The following is a 6,837-nucleotide window of genomic DNA, read 5'->3' on the forward strand; positions in this document are numbered from 1 at the left end:
TATATATATAATATTTCAAGATTAAATTATTATTTTTAAATAATAATAGGATAACAAATTTTAAAAAGTTTTATTAACCAAATTAATTACACAATTATTCTTTTTTTTTTTTTATAATTGGAGTATACGAGGACACATTGATTATCCATTTTTATTTTTTTTTTATAAGATAATTATGACAAGTATTTGAAATTAAGTCATTTTTCTTTTTTACAGGTATTTTATAACTATATCACGATTAGACTAATTTAATTGGCAAGATGAAATATTATGAAAAATACTTTTAATAATGGTTAAATAAGACATTTAAAAATTGTTTTTTTGAATATTGTTATATTAGACATCGTTTAAAGGTTGGAGAATTTACCATAGTTTTGAATTTTAAAAATGTTAAAAAGGATGGTGATCTTAGATTATAACCGTCATTAAAAAATTAGGATTTATTTGTGAAGGTTGCATCAATTTATTGTGGACTATTTGCAAAGAATGCATCATGTTTTACGTATGTCACATTTGAAGGTTCGACGTTACAAAAGGAGAGATAATAGATAGTTGTGGAATGAGAAGGAGCTTTGAACAATCCATGTCATGGTGATTAAATAACATAGAACTTTATGTTTTACTCAAGACTTACACACCTTCTCAACTACATTACACTTTGTGAACTCATGTAGATTCTAATAAAACTTACTCAAGTGTTATTTATAAGCTCTACATTTTCTCGGGTCTTACATCAATTCATATAAATGGTTTTAATCACAATTTTAAAGCTAGCAATTTTAAATAGTTTACAAACATTCTTCTAACTTCAAGAATTCTTTAGGAATATAAATCTAATTTCTTAATAAATTTATATATGTTGTATGATTGCATTGTGAAATGTAATTGTAATAAAAGTTTTTGAAGAAAGTAAAACAACTCCACCAAACAAGAGGTGATTGAAATTTAATATAGATTGGGATATAATGAGTTTTGTATAAAAAAATAGTGTTTTTCTTTCTTATCTCCTTTTATCTTATCACTTTTTATATTTTTTCACTTTTATTGATACCATTTATTTTGATATAGTGAATAAAGTGTTATAAGGTTCTATTAATCAATAAAATGTTTATGAAACATCAATTCACCCTTTCTTAATAATTTATTGTTTTTCTTTACACACATGTTCTAGAATCTATCTTGAAGATTATTTAGTATAGTCTATAAAAACTAGTTAATATATTTAATTAAGTGAAGCTGAAGTTATAATTTTTTTTATTTTATTTACTCATGTTCAATTAATATATACAATCAATAAAAATTTAAATTCAACAATTCAAACTTAGCATACCAAAAAATGCCATATATTTACACATAGACAACTTTGGACTCTATTATCTGGATATAGGTATTGATATATGATTTTTGGTGATTTTTGCACTTGTAGTAGTCTTTACTATTCTACAAAGTCATTGTCAATGAATTTCAATCTACCACACCCAAGATTAGTCCTTTCATTGTCTTTGGCCAAGATAAAGTCCCTATCACTCTCACCACATAACTCATTATATTATATATGAGTCTGAATGATTATTAGGATATCATGATAAACTTTCAATGTTGACTCTTTACATCAATGCATACACTACTTAATTACATCAAATAGGATTTTCTTCCTTGGAGACTATCGGAGTTGAGTGCGCTCAACCATTGCTCAGCATCCTATCACAATTTACCACTGACTTTGATTTCTAAGTTGTGGTGTTTAACGCCTCTATGTCACTCTTCAGTGCCACATTAAATGTTTCATGAAAATGTGATATTAACTTGTTCAATTGCTCAATTTGGTATCCTTCCCTTATTTGTACTCAAAAACCATTTTGAAAGCATTTTCTACTTAATACCAATGAGACCAATTGCGCAAGTTATGAATTACATATTTAATCATGTACCAATACACATTAAACTATAAAATCATTAACATATATTTCATGAATTTCTAACTCCACTTGGTATACTATGCCAAGGAACAAAGTCAATTTAATTACAATCATTCACACTCAAATAAACTCAATTTTTAATCAAACAAATTCATTTTAGATTTCACAATACCACTGCCAAATCCACATTTTTTGACCATATTTCAATAGACTATACAGACTTCCAACCCTAAATATTAAATCGATCAAGATTTTATACTACCGCGACTTACATTATTTAATACAAATCCAATTCAACTCAAACCATAATTTTACCATTAACCCCAAATTTGACTCATATTAAATAATACATAAATGTCATAAAAGTTAAAAGAAATTAAAAAGAAAATAAAAATTTTACAAATCGAGACACGACATGTAAAAACATAATGTTCGTGTCAACTTATTGAAAATGATAAAATTAAAGTATATAAAAAAATAAAAAGACAAATTTAACAGTAACAAAAAAAAGTAAATAAAACTGAATCAGTTGAACAAATACAAAATCTAAATTTATATATATTACTATTATCATAAAATTGAAAATAAGATGTTAAAAAAAGTGTATATATATTCGAGTTCACGAAATAAACATCAAACATAAACTTTTATACTTAAGAGTAGACTGATCTGAGCCTACAAGTATATAAAGAAAGTTAAACATTATTAAATACACTTACTTCATCAAAGGTGAACTAGTTATAATATAGGGTATATTGGCCTCTTCCTTCTCGAATGAACACTTCGTTCACATTATTAAATAATGTTTAGTTTAATTTACAAAAAATGATATTTCCTCTAACTAAGAATTCACGGCTCTAACAAAGGTCACTTTCATCTTCTCTATATATAAATATATACCTAAGAATTCAAGAACGAAGACAACATTTACATGATTTATCTATTAACTAGAACTTTAGCCATTCAATTGTTTAACCTAGTGTGAATATTTAATCTTCAAAAAAAAAAGAGAGGTAGTAGCTTTAGTAAGACATGCTATGGGTAGTATCTACATACTACAATTGCGTTTGATGAAAATCTATCTCATATCACATTGTCCTTTGGTGTTTTTATTTATCCCTTACAAAATAGAATTACCTTTTAATTACCATACATTAAAGGTCTCATGACCTTTCATACACATAATTACTAAAATTCTTTAAGATTATTTGTTCACTTTTAATTTCACATAACAATAATAATAAGTATTTTTAAAGGATCTAATAACATTTTTAACTATATGAGAATTAAAAATTCTAAAGTATAAGATAATACATATTTGATAAAAAGAACTAAGAATTGATTTTGTATATAAAACATCAACATTTCCATCATCATAGGAAAAGATAAATAACATTACACGCATGTTCTTAATAGTGAGTACAAAACCTTAATCATGAACTTCAATATCATGGAATTGTCTTGGACCACAAATATAAGGGTATAGACAATGGATAATTAAACATCACTAATACATGGGAATGAAATCATATGTAGTATATCACACCTATTTCCAACTTTCAACCAATTTACTTATTTGAGTGTAAATGATCTAAAGGTAAAGAGTACTCAACTTTCAGAGCATCACACTTATGAAACTCGGTACAAATCAATTATACATCACATTTAAGGTGATTAGGTACAATGTATAACAAAAGAAAGTCTAAAATTCTTTTATACTTTTGCCTTTAATATTATATTTGATTATAATTTTTGTTATAGAACTAATTTTATTACAATTTTATGAACTTCATATCACACATTGGAAATATGAACATCGCCCAAACCTTTTAAGATGCACAATTGTTGATGCTTTGTACGACGCTAATTTGTTTTGTAGTTATAGAGTGACGTCAATTTGGTAAGGCTAAGCTAAAAATTGGCATGTTTTTAAGAAATTCTTTCCTACCAAACAATTTGAACAAATTCCACAAAATTTACACAAGGGTGGCCAATTGAGAAGTGGTTCACAAAAGATGTCTGGTGGATCAATATTTGGAACAAAGGACATGAACTAACATTGATTGATAATTCAGTGCAATGATCATTGTGCACAACTAATTTCATATATTTCTTGTTTGTTCTAATACTACTTCAAGATTCAAGGGTTAGCATATCATAAACAAACCTTCCCACCTACATTCTAAATTGGTTCCTCGTCTAATGAGTGTTATTTAGTTCCTTAGGAACATCTTGTACAACTCTTCAGTACATGTTGCCTTAACAAATCAAGTATGGGTGATAGATGACACTAGTATAGGGTAGGGGTACGACAATGATTATGTTGGACATTTGATTTTAGTTTTACAACCGAAGCATATCAAGACGAAATAAAGAAAGGTGAGTTTTTGGATTTGCTTATAAACCAAAATATAAAAGTTAGTATTTTACTTAGGTTCAATAAGAATCAAAATATTAAATCATAAATAAATAATAAAAAATAATAATAAATGTAGATTTGACCTCGGTTATGAGCATAACCGAGATAAAATACATTTTCTGATTTAAAAATATTATTTAATTTTAGGGGTATTTGGCTTCAGTTCTACTTATAACCGAAACTAAATCTCCTTTATACATCAATTATACAGATAATCGAAGCCTAATGTAGTTTCTTTTTTATTTCTAAAATAGTATTAGGCTACAATTGTAACTTGAACCAAAGTTAAATGACCATTTTTTTTTTATTTTTGTCTATAATCGAAGCCTAATGTTGGAATATTTTTTTTTATTTTTTTTGTTACATCTTATATATTAAACTTGCACAAAATACCCAGAAACATAATAGAAACATAACAACTTATATATATTCATCACACCTAGAATAAGCTAGAATCTAGAATCGACATTGGCTCATAAGTTACCACGTCAACAAGCTAGTGTAATGCAGCAAGAGATTGTCTCATGCCCTCTAGTTTATCATCTTCCAATCGATCTTCTACTTTGGAATCAATAACATGTTCAGTTCGGGAGATAGTTGAAAAGTTTATCAATTCGTTGTGTCATGCCCATGATGTATAACTTCGAAGGAAACCATCATAGATAAGGTGTTCCCTAGCTAATGGTTGTGTTCAAGTTTCTCTCATTCAAACAATTGACACAAAGACAACTAAACTTCACTTCATCATCATGTCTACCATCATTACGTCATGCTAATTGTATAAATTATTTCACTCCTCTCTTATACTCAACATTAAGGCATGGTGAATTAATCAAATTTCGATTCATAAGTATATATATTAAAATTGTTCACAAATTTTCAGTAATCTTTAAGCGAATGATCACTTCGATTGCCTTTTTATTCAATGTTAGACATTGTCCCATTCAAGAAGATTCATTTCTTTTTAGTTTAGTGGTATATGTCAATTTTAAACAACATATCATAAATCTCACAAAATTTTGTTAGTAGTTTGCATTGGTCTTTAGGTTCCAAGTGATTATCAACCACAAGAAAATATGCACCTGAAGATCAATACTGAACACAATTGACAAATAATAATCAATTTCAATATATATATATATAAACTACGAAAAAATAATTAATTTTCTTAAAATATTCAACCAGACAATTCAATATTTAATACATAATTAATATTATCTCTTCTTATATTAATTTTTAAAAAACTTCAATTTTATCATAAAACTTAGAAATTGTACATAATTTTGTGTACTTAATCTCAAAACGAAAACTAATACCAACTCAATAACAATTCCCAAATAAACAAAATATAAGCGCATATAATTATGAATTATAAAAAAAAAAATGCAGCATATACCAAACATTAAAAAAAATACATTAAACATAAAAATTACTTTAATATAAATATAAAAAATATTAAAAACGCGTATAAAAAATTAAACTTGTATGAATCTAGGAATGCAAAACTAGTTGTAATTGGTCTTCCAAATGTTTAAAGTATGTAATCGAGGGATTTGATGGTAATGAAATGAAAATCAAAGTTATAGAAGTAGAAAAATCAAAGTTATAAAGATGTATGACATTTTTATAACTTCTATAACTTTGATTTTCATTTCATTACCATCAAATGTTTAAAGTATGTAATCGAGAGATTTGATGGTAATGAAATGAAAATCAAAGTTAGAGAAGCAGAAAAATCAAAGTTATAAAGATGTATGACATCGGTTTTCTAGGAATCAAAATCAAATATCTTTTTCCAAATAAAATATTTAAACAAAAAATGAAACTTTTAAAAAATAAATGTTAGAACATTCGTTTTAAGAAGTGAACCAATACTTTCACTTTTTATTTTGGTCTCCAACAACTTTCACCCTTAAATAGCAATAACAATGAAGAAATCTAACACATAAGGTATGTCAAGTTCCTTATACTTTGAATATCACCATAAAAACTAAAATCTCAAAAATATAAGAATAATTAGTTGCTTAAGTATAACGAGTATTCATAAATTTCATTTTTAACACAATAAAAAGTATTACTTTTTTAGTACCACAACTCTAATTCCAGTAATTTTGTTATTGTCAAACGTATCCTAGTACATTATTAACTTTCAACAAATTACTAATGATTTTAAATTTACGGGTAAAAAATTTTAATTACATAGTAACGTTAATTTTCTTCTTAATAAATATAAGTGACAATTACTAAAGGTTAAGTACATATTTAAGTACCTTAAATATCAACATAATTCAAACACAATTAAAGAATTAAATTTTTTTACTAAAAATATAATTTTTTTCGTATTATACTAATAAAATATATCAAAATTTATTATACTAAATAAATTATTTATTCAAAATATAATAACATATCATAATAATACTTAGATATAAATTTTATTTTACTTAATAAAATATCTCAGTAATATCTATTAATATATATATATATATATATATATAT

This window comes from Vigna radiata, chromosome 8, assembly GCF_000741045.1.
Source record: "Vigna radiata var. radiata cultivar VC1973A chromosome 8, Vradiata_ver6, whole genome shotgun sequence".
NCBI classification, from domain to species: Eukaryota; Viridiplantae; Streptophyta; class Magnoliopsida; order Fabales; family Fabaceae; genus Vigna; species Vigna radiata.